This window comes from Giraffa tippelskirchi, chromosome 7 (assembly GCF_054371585.1).
Source record: "Giraffa tippelskirchi isolate mGirTip1 chromosome 7, T2T-mGirTip1v1.2.pri, whole genome shotgun sequence".
NCBI lineage: Eukaryota > Metazoa > Chordata > Mammalia > Artiodactyla > Giraffidae > Giraffa > Giraffa tippelskirchi.
Window position 1 is genome coordinate 146,091,108 of NC_137281.1, and position 10,436 is coordinate 146,101,543.

The 10,436-nt window shown below is 43.6% G+C and overlaps 1 protein-coding gene across 1 annotated transcript in view; it reads right to left on the reverse strand.

Annotated features, from left to right (window-relative positions):
* The window catches only part of PROX2 (prospero homeobox 2), a 25,222-nt gene extending 14,813 nt beyond the window's left edge, over window positions 1–10,409 (reverse strand). The window contains exon 1 of the mRNA XM_081509233.1: window positions 9,156–10,409. The gene's annotated coding sequence lies outside the window, so the exon portion shown is untranslated. The remainder of the gene's footprint in view (window positions 1–9,155) is intronic.
* Between the last annotated feature and the right edge of the window lie 27 nt (window positions 10,410–10,436).

A 10,436-nucleotide genomic window follows, 5' to 3' on the forward strand; every position in this document is an offset into this window, starting at 1 on the left:
CTTGAAGCAGCGATGCTTTCTGTTTGAATATTAACTAGCAGCTCTCTCACACTCACCGATAGAAGTGACCATTGTCACAACCCTTTAAAAATAGGTTTACTGCTTTCCTTGAAAAGTGAAAGTCATGAAAGTAATACAGGATCATTTTACTTCCCAAATACAGAAATGTGTTAATAGGAGAAGAAAGACACTTATAATGCTGCCTCCCAGAAAAAAAGAAAATCACAGCCAACATTTTGGTGTTCATCATTTTTTCCGAATTTTTTCTCTGTGTACAAAGTTCCATAATTTTCATAATTCTATTTATTTAAAAAAATAAAATGGAATCATAAGTACATAGTTCTGTAGCTTTCCATTGTTCCCTTTTTTTGTGTCAAAGAACATTAATCTGCAGCAACATTGTAAAAGTTGATAGTAGTCCATTGCATGGATGGACCATAACTTATTTGGTAAATTCTCTTTCTGTGTGTGTGTGCTTAGTCACTCAGTCCTGTCCAATTCTTTGCAATCCCATGGACAGTAGCCCACCAGGCTCCTCTGCCCCTTTCTAGGGACAGTTAGATTCATTCCTCTGTTTTCATTGTTATAGCCATAGAGAGGAGTTGAGAGCATGGACCCTGGAGTCTGCTTGGAATTGTTGTTGTTTTTTTTTAATTTTTTGCTGGTTGACTTTCCACTTGGTGCCAGGCACAGAGTTCTGGGGTGTCGGGAAGGTTCTCGTGTGGCTTGAATAGTAAAGGGGAAGATTCTCTCAACTTCCTTTTTGGCGTTTTGCTGTTCTGATATTAAAGAATGGAGCTGCTTCTGCTGGCTACTGCCCGTGAAGTCTTGAGGTGGGGAGCTGGGGGAAGCGGAGGGGTGGGGCAGGGCTCTTAGCGCCTAGGGCCTTGGAAGGAAGCCCGGTAGTTGGTGGTGGCCACTCTGGATGGGGGCCTGGTGTTGCTTTTGTTTGGCCAGCCACCAGGCTGCTGCTTCCTCATGGTTTTCTAAGCCAGGTCACGGGTGACCATGCCGCTGGACGCTGGGGGACTGAGGACTTCAACATCGTGGCCATGAAAAGGGGTGTGGACTTCTCGAAAAAGGTGGTGGCTCATCAGTGCCTGAGTTGGCCTTGAGGAGACTGGGGTGGTAGGGGCTGGCGTCCCCAGGGTGCTGGGCACTTCTGCAGGAGTTGTTACTGAAAGTGAAACCCAGGCAGCACTGGTAGCACTGGTGGTCATGGGTGGCCACCGGCCGAGCCACTGGAGGAGCTGGCTGCCTTGCTCTTGCTTGTGGGCTGGTGGGAACCTCGGCAGAAACCCGTGGTCAGGGCTGGCAGGGATGAGGGCACTTGATGATGGAGCTCGTTTGCAGAGGAGACCACGAGTGGCCACTCCGTGACCCAGACATGGGGCTGCCTGCCCAGATTGAATCCCTAGAGCCACTTACTAGCTTTGGGACCTCTTGGTACTCAGCCTCCCTCTCACTAAAACAGGAATAACCACAGCATGCACTATTTTCATAGCGCTGTTGTAAGGATCCAATGAGTTAACGTATGTCATGGATTTAGAACAGTTCCTGGCACATAGTAAATTGCTGATGTGTTAGCTATTGTTATTATTATTATTGATGGTATTGAGATGAACACTCCTATCTATATCCTTGGGAACATATTATTTTCTTATGTTACATTTCTGGAAGTGGAAATTCTGGGTGAAAAACTAGATATATGTTAAACTTTCATACTTGTCACCCACCTGCCCTCCAGAAATGTACCAACTGATTGGGAATAAAGATGAGGGTCTGAAGGAGAATTTTCCATTTTAACTGTATATTTCTGTATTAATTGAATTTTCATCAGAAGGTACTGATGCATTACTTGTACATATACTTTTAAATAGTTTGCTCTCTTACCAACATATCTTTAAAAGAACACATATGACCTCATCCTCACCAACACTGAGCGTGTCAGTTCTTTGTCAGTGTCAGTCTTTTAAATATTCGCCAACATGATAGGTGAAAATGTTATCTCATCATTTGTATTTCTTGCTCAGTTTTCATATATTTTGGGAGAAATAGTTACATTGCCTATATTATGAAACTTAAGCATGTTTATGTCATTTGAGTCATGACTCTACATTTTAAGAAGTAAAATCAAGACACTACTAAAAAATAAAATACATTTTTAAAAATTAAAAAAAGGAAATTGATGTGATACCCACACATTTATGTAACAATGATTACCTTAATATTATTTATAAGACTAGAGAATGGTTAAATAAATTATAAAGTATGGTATCATCTATGTGATGCTATGTCATGCATTCATTTAAAAAATCATGTTTGAGAAGAGTTTGTAGGACATTATTTTATAATAAATGGGGGAGAGAAAAATCACATATTAAAAATACAAAGAAAAAAAGCATGAGACGAAAATATATTAAATTGTTAGCAATAGTTCTTTGGGGGTGATGGAACCTTAGGTAATTTTTTTCTCTATTTCTTTTTTTTTTAACTTTTCTGTATTTTCCATATTTTTAATGGGTATGTTCTCACTCTTGTAATTTAAAAAAGGGATCCCCTGCCTTAAATAGTTAAAAACTTGCATTTATAGGGGAGGGTGTGAATATTTAGGGGCAGAGAATATATAGGAAATCTCCGTACTTTCTGGTTAATTTGCCAGGAACCTAAAACTGTTCTAAAAAATGGGATCTATTAAAACAAACAAACAAAACAGGCATTTTTCTTTCCCAGACATACATTTCTGGGCACCAGACAGGAAAAGCCCCACTGGAGAAGCAAACTCAGCTACAAACACAAGCACAGAACTCAAGCCTCATAAGATCACTCCAAAGTTATGTAGGATTTTATAACTAGAAAGGGCGAAATGTGGGTGAGGTTGAATTTCAAGTAAATAACAGACATAAGAAAGAAGCTCTGTGTCATTTCTTTTCAGTTGAAGTGTTTGAGCACCAGCTGAAAAGTCAGTGTCTAGGATATTCTCAACTACACAGATCACCTCTTGACCTGAGAACCTTTCTCCCTGTGAGTTTGTGCCCTTCCACGGAATCTCTCTCGAGATCTCCCAAAAGCTCTTCCCCAAGAGGACAAAGGGGAAGAGCTGCCCACAGGGTAGGCTAGGGTGAGACCAGCAGCTCACAGGCTGTGTCTCTCCTTCTGTGATGTGTCCACACTTATGGAACAGCAAACACTTCTGACAGACTCCAGCAGGGCCACTGAGAACCAGTCAATAAAACAAGTTGGCCATGGGGAGTCCTTCACCATGTGAAGCCCAAGAGATACTGACTCATCCTCATCCCTGTGACTGATGCTCAGCCCAAGGTTTATACGAGGTTTATTGTTGTTTCCTTGATAATATTCCTGCAAAGTTTGGGTTGGGAAAATTTAGTGTTTGTCTTTGCAGAATTTTGTTCATTCACTTCCTAGACTCAGTTGGATTTCGATTGGACCAGCCTAGTAGATCACTGCCCCAATATGGTTAAAGAAATATGGAAGGAAGTGCCTTATCCTGAAACAGCCTCTCCTGAGCAGATTATCATGGGATCTAAGGGCCCACCACCAGTGATTCATAATAACGATCACTTAATCACAAGTTTATATACAAATGCATTTTTGCCTGACCCACAGTATTTCTGAACAGCTTTCCATTCAAGTCCTTAGCAGGCTCAGCAAACTTTAGCTGTCACCTAAGACCCGTGCTAGGTGGCATATCTCAAGGACATACAGCATTTTTATGTTCTACTAAGGTGTTTTCACATATGACCTCACCTCTGCTTCATCTTCTTGGGGCCCCCTGCATTAGGCCCATGTAGCTGTGGGCAAGAGCAGAGGCACCCATTCATCTCTGGTCCAGCCCTGAGTAGCTCTCCCTGCTGCACTGGCTGATAGTGGAAATGGTGAGAGGAGGTCAGACTGACGGCCCAGTAGGCACAGCCCTGACCATTGACAGACTGAGATAGAACCACTTCAGAAGCCCTAGTGGTCCATGTGACTAGTGCTCATGAATTATGGAATCATCTACTGGTGCTGGACTTGGGTCAGATTCACCAGCTCTCATGCAAGTTAACTTTGTCTGTTTCCTTAGTTTCTTTGTCTGTGAAATGGTGTTGATAACGATGCCATTTCCTAGGGGTTTGGTGAGGATTGCAGATGTTAACACATGCCCAGTGCCTGAACTTGCACTCTCCAGCACTGATAATAGGTGTTCCTTAAACTGAAGCTTCCTTTCCCCCCTAGGGCAGGTCTGGAAGGCCCCATAGCCTTGACACTTTAGCACTGGAATGCGCTTAGGGATGCCCTGGTACAGTGAGTATTTCCAGACTTTTAGATTTCAATCATTAATAAAATAAAATTAAAAAAAAAAGGATCAGCCTGAGAGTTGCTGACACTTTTATTTGTAGGTAAGGGCACAAAAAATAAGTATACAAAGACTGAAATCTACTCTCATTTTATTTCATAAAAAAAGAATCTTAACCACCCTGTTTGAAAAAAAAAAAGAGGACTGGCATAATATGCAAATAAATTTAGCTTCGTAAAAAAAAAAAATAAAAAAATAACTCTTTATATTGTCTTTTCTGAAAATCAGTAAAAACATCACTGACCATCCGGGATCGTCAAGCCAGGCCTTTGCTTTATGGATGAGGCCACTGAAGCCCAGAGAGGTGGAGTGACACGCCCAAGGCTACACAGTGGCTGCCATGTGTCAGTGCTGTCTAGAACAACACAGCTCAGTGGGCGAGTCCCTTTCTTGTGGCTGAGATGGGTGCTCTGAGCTGACAGTCACTGGTCTGGGCTCCACTCCCAGCCATTTGCCCTCAAGCCACATTTTCTGCCTTATCTGCTTCTTTAAAATACGGATGATCATCACCCCCTCACTCAAGACTGTCTGAAAATCTAATGAAAGAAGAGCTTCAGAACTGCTTGGAGGGACTTTCCTGGTGGTCCAGTGCTTAAGACTTCACTTTCTAATGCAGGGTGTGTGGGTTCGATTCCCTGGTTGGGAAGCTAAGATCCCACATGCCTCGGGGCCAAAAAACCAAACCATAAAGCAGAAGCAATATTGTAACAAGCTCAATAAAGACTTCCACATCAACAAATCTTGAAAAAAAAAACAAAAAAACAAACCTGCTTGGAGATGCATTCCAGGGTATTAGAGAATGAGGTATTAGGAGTGAAGAGTTTCAAGGTCTGTGATTTGCTTAAAAGTATTTCAGTCAACAAAAGGAGATGAAGCAAATACGGCAACATATGAACAATGGTTAATCTAGGTGAGGGGTGTATAGATGGATATAGTTACCCTTATCTCTACACTTTTCTGAATACTTGAAATTTTTCATAGCAAGCATTCCATCGTCATACAAAAAAGTGCTCGAGCAAGGTGAACGGAAGAGATGGTGTTACTCACAGAGAAGATGCCCTCGGGGAGGTCCGGTCCTAGGCTCTTCAGCCAGGTGGGGTTCACCACCCCAGGAGCTGGAGCAGCCCACCCTTTACCAGCCTTGGGCACAGAGCCATGGTCAGGAAGTGATTTTGGTTTCCCTGCTTCCTCCCCAGGCAGGCCTGGTGCCTGTGGCTGGGTAAGGGAAGCCTCCCACCTCTTCTCAGTGCAAGGCACTATCTGACAGACCCAGCTCCGAAGAAGCAGCCGCAGGCACTGGAGACAGTGGGGGCTGCCTAGCACAGCCAACCAGTGTGGGGGGGCGGGGGAGGGCTGATGAATATGCAGATAGAGGCCAGATCTGGTTGGCTACCCCCTGCCATCTCCCATTCCCACCCCAACTCAGATGCGCAGAAGAGCCAGCTCAGAGAGGACCTTCTTGAAATGCCATCTCTTCTGCTGTTGCCTAAGGATCTGCAGAGCCTCTTGAAATTTTGAGACTGAATTATCCAGCTTCGCCCATTACATAGTGCTCCTGACCTCTTCTTCCAGATTCTCCAGGGAGTCAGCACCAAAGGGATCATTTTTCTCCCTGTCCCTCAAGTTTCTTGAGGATACGGAAAGCAGCTCAGCACCAAAAACACGGCATCTCAGCTCTGCAGGAAAGCTATGTGACTTCCCCGTCCAGTTATTTCCAATAACCGGAATTCCCCTTTCCGGTTATTGGAAACCGTTGGGGAGGTCATTTGCTGGGCCCAAAGCCCCCTTCTCTGGCAGAGCTGGGGAGAACTCACTGGCCAAATCACTTCCCCCAAACATCACTTGAATTTTAGCAACTTCTCCTTCAGTTTGGGAAGTAAAGTGAATGTTGTGAAACACAGCGATGAAAATCGATGAGCTTAAAGTTCAATTCACCATGGATAAGTCCTCAAAACATAATGTTGAGTGAAACACTTAAGTCACAGAATGATACAGGTACTGTGATTCCATTTATATACATTTAAAAACAGGCCAAAAAGTCTAGATTATTGCTGAGTACTTATCCATCCATTATTTTTAATTACAAATGGATGAAGAGATAGATGGATGAAATCTGGGTATCATGAGCAATACAAAGAGAATATAGGATATAGTCTCTATGGACCCCAGGCTCTAGCCCCATCTACCATCTGGTAAATACTAGGAAAAAAGTAAGAAAGGATGTGAGTGTGTAGTTCAGGCCACACTTACAAGTACTGGAGGATTTCATTTAAAGAAAAATAAGGCTGTGTGTATTGTTTAGGCTGAGCTGCCCTCTTTGTGGGGCTTCCCAAGTGGCACAGTAGTAAAGAATCCACCTGTTGATGCAGGAGATGCAAGAGACATGGCTTGATTGCAAATATCCAACACAACTGAGCATGCACGCACATGTCCTCTCTGTGGTGTTTATTTTTTTAATTAACTGAGCCATTCATTCTTCCTAGAAATATTTTTTTTTTCTTGTACAATTTGAAAGTAAATACGTGTTTTCCTCAGTTTAAAGAAGAGCCAAAAACATGTATACAGTTTAGGACACATGCTTAGTGAAACTGTGATGAAAATGAGGAGATGGTTAATATATAGTCCAGTATAGCAGGGGTTAACTCTAGGATGACCAGCAAGGAGGGTCACACAGGGCTTTGTCATTTCTTAAGTTGCATGGTGAGTATGGGTATTCTTTTTATTCCTTTCCTTTAAATCACACACATGTATTTTATAAGCCATTTTGAATATATATTTTACCATAAAAATTAAAAAATTTTCTTATGACCCCTGCCATAAACACAAATTTATGAACTTGTAGTCATCACCTCCTGTCCCAATAGATGATGCTGTGTCCTGGGAGGCTTTAAATACAGAAGAAAGTGTAAGCTGATTGAGTTGGACCTTGAGCTCCATGGAAGCTCATGTGAGAATTTCAAGAAAATTAGTTTCAACCTTTATCTTGTGAGATAAACTTTGTGTGTTACCACATACATGTGTACACACCCATGTACACTCCTACGTGTGTGTGGTATCTAATACTGTAACATCTAATTAACTTGGGTGATGACTGAAACTCCAGGCGAAATGCTTTGCCACATTGTCCAGGCCTGAGCTTCTAAACTGTCAGTGAGAATCTCAAAAACTAATTATTGAAAACTGCAAAAATTAAGTAGCTATTAAGAAATATTAACAGCTACCCCTGCAAAAGATTGCCACGACTCCTGATTACTGTTTTTGCACTCTTCAGCTGCATCCATCAGTGTTGTCAGCATGGCAGTATGTATTAATTCCACTTGTATTTATTGAGTACCTATGGAATACCAGAGACTGTATCCTGTGCAGAGCATTCAGGAAAACAGGGTCAACTCGTTCCTCCTGCTACTCTGCCCAGTAGAGGAGACAGACAGGTAAAAGTGACATTACAATGCAATGTAGAGATACAGGCACATGCTTTGGAAAAATGGAAAAGATATGTTAATTCTGCTACATGGGATTCGGAAGGGATTCAAAAGGTATTTAGAGGGTGATTAGGAGTGCCTAGGCGAACAGGAGTTGGGAACAGCCCAGGCAAAGATGTGAAGGAGTGAAATAGCTAAAGCTACTAAAGCTCAGCACCTGTGAGAATGGGGGTGGGCAAGTAGGGAGAGGATTACAGTGTAGCCAGAGGCCAGATTATCAGGTACTTGGTCAGGCTGAAGAGTTCGACTTTATCCCACTGATAGGGAGAAGCAATCTAAGGACTTTAAGCAGGGGAGTGACAGGATTAGATTTGCATTTCAAAGACATCTTTGACACAGGTGTGGAGAATGAGTTAAGAGAATTTGGGAGTGGCGGCCCCCTGGGTCCTTTTGGGAGGCTTTCAAAATAATCCAGGTGAAGGATGCTGAGGACTTGATCAGGGGCAGGGCAGGGCAAGGATGTTTTCTCTATTTCAAGTTAGGGCTTCTGCTCACCCCTCCAGAATTCCAGTGCTTTCAGGGTTTGGGTCATTGAAGGCACCAGAAAGTTCCTAAAGACCAGGCAAGAGGACTCAACTAAAGAAACCAACATGAGTAGGCACCAAGTGGCTCATTCATTCATTCTTAATTCAACCAGAAGCCTGTAGAACACCTTTTCTATTAGGAAAGTGAACTATGAAAGTGAATATTCAGGAGCCTGGGGCTTTAAGGGGAGGGGAAGCTAAAGAATAGAGGGAGTGCCATGTGCTTTCACTTTGAAGCAGGGCAGTCCAATTCAGCCCAGAAATTTTTACTGCACATCTAAACTATGACAATCTCTGTTCTAAGTGCTGGGGATACATTATACTACAAAAACAAACAAACAAACATATAGAGAAAGAAATCTGACTTGTGGTTACCAGAGGAAGGGGGATTGGATGAAGGTATAAACTTCCAGTTATAAGTAAGTATTAGGGATGTAATGTACAACATGATAAATTATGTTGTATGTTATTAATATATATGAATGTTTTAAAGAGTGTAACTGCTAAGAGTTCTCATCACAAGAAAAAGATTTTTTTTAAAAAAATTTCTTTAATTTTGTACCTATATGAGATGATTTGTTGTTCAGTTGCTAAGTCATGTCCGACTCCTGGAGACACCATGGACTGCAGCATGCCAGACTCCCCTGTCCTCCGCTATTTCCCGGAATTTGCTCAAACTCATGTCCATTGAGTCAGTGATGCTATCTAACCATCTCATCCTCTGCTGCCCTCTTCTCCTGCCCTCAATCTTTCCAGCATCAGGGTCTTTCCCAATGAGCTGGCTCTTCGCACCAGGTGTCCAAAGTATTGGAGCTTCAGCATCAGTCATTCTAATGAATATTCGGGGTTGATTTCCTTTAGGACTGACTGGTTTGATCTCCTTGCAGTCCCAGGGACTCTCAACAGTCTTCTCCAGCACCACAGTTGGAGAGCCTCAGCCCTCTTTATGGTCCAACTCCCACAACTGTACATGACTCCTGGAAAAACCATAGCATTAACTAGATGGACCTTTATCCGCAAAGCGATATCTCTGCTTTTCAATACGCTGTCTAGGTTTGTCATCGCTTTTCTTCCAAGGAGCAAGTGTCTTTTAATAGCATGGCTGCAATCACCGTCTGCAGTGACTTTGAAGACTTTATTAAGTCTGTCACGGTTTCCATTTTTTCCCCATCTATTTGCCATAACGTGATGGGAATGGATTGCCAAGATCTTAGTTTTTTGAATGCTGAGATGATGCTCGCTAAACTTTTTGTGATAATCACTTCATGAGATGCATAAATCAAATTACGCTATCTTAAATTTATACAGTCCTACAAGTCAATAATATTTCAACAAAAACTGTAATTTTAATAAATCGCCGGAGATACAAGAAGTGAACAAGATAGACCAGGTTCCTAATCTCATGGAGTTTATATTCTAGGGGTAGAATGACAAGTGAACAGCCTCCAAAACGCGCAAGAGGTATGGGGAACAACCAGCTCAACTGGAGAGAGTTTGAGCAGGGACGATGAGGAGATAAGGATGCAGAAGGCGGCTTGGTGAACATCTTCAGGTCAGTAAAAGGGCAACGGGAGCCCTTTAGAGGATCCTCGGTGTTCCGTTTCCTTGTTCCGGGGTTAGGGAGCGAGGGAGTGATTTCCCTCCCCCCCTCTATCTTTGAGGAACCTGAGGCTTGGGGAAGCAACGTCACCTGCCCAAGGCCACACAATTGTAAGATCGCACAGGCAAGTCAACCAAGGTCCGAGTCCGAAGAAGCCCACGCCGCCTTCCGCTTTTTTTCCCCCGGGAATGCTGGGGAGGAATGGCGCGGTGCCCTGGCCAGAGGCGGGGGGGCGGTTCCCAAGAGAGATGGGCGCCGAATTTATCCAAACGCTCCGCGGAGAGATACGGGGAGGGCGGGACCCCGGGGCGGGGGCGATCTGTCGCCGGACGGTCTCAGGAGCCTTCGGGAGGCCCCGCCTGAGCCGCAGCGGGGCCCCCCCCATGCCGCCCGCCAGTGGTTCGGTCCGGACACCCATCCGCCCTCCTCGCTGCGCAGCGGGTGCCGCGGCCCGCCCCGCTTCCGGTTGCTGC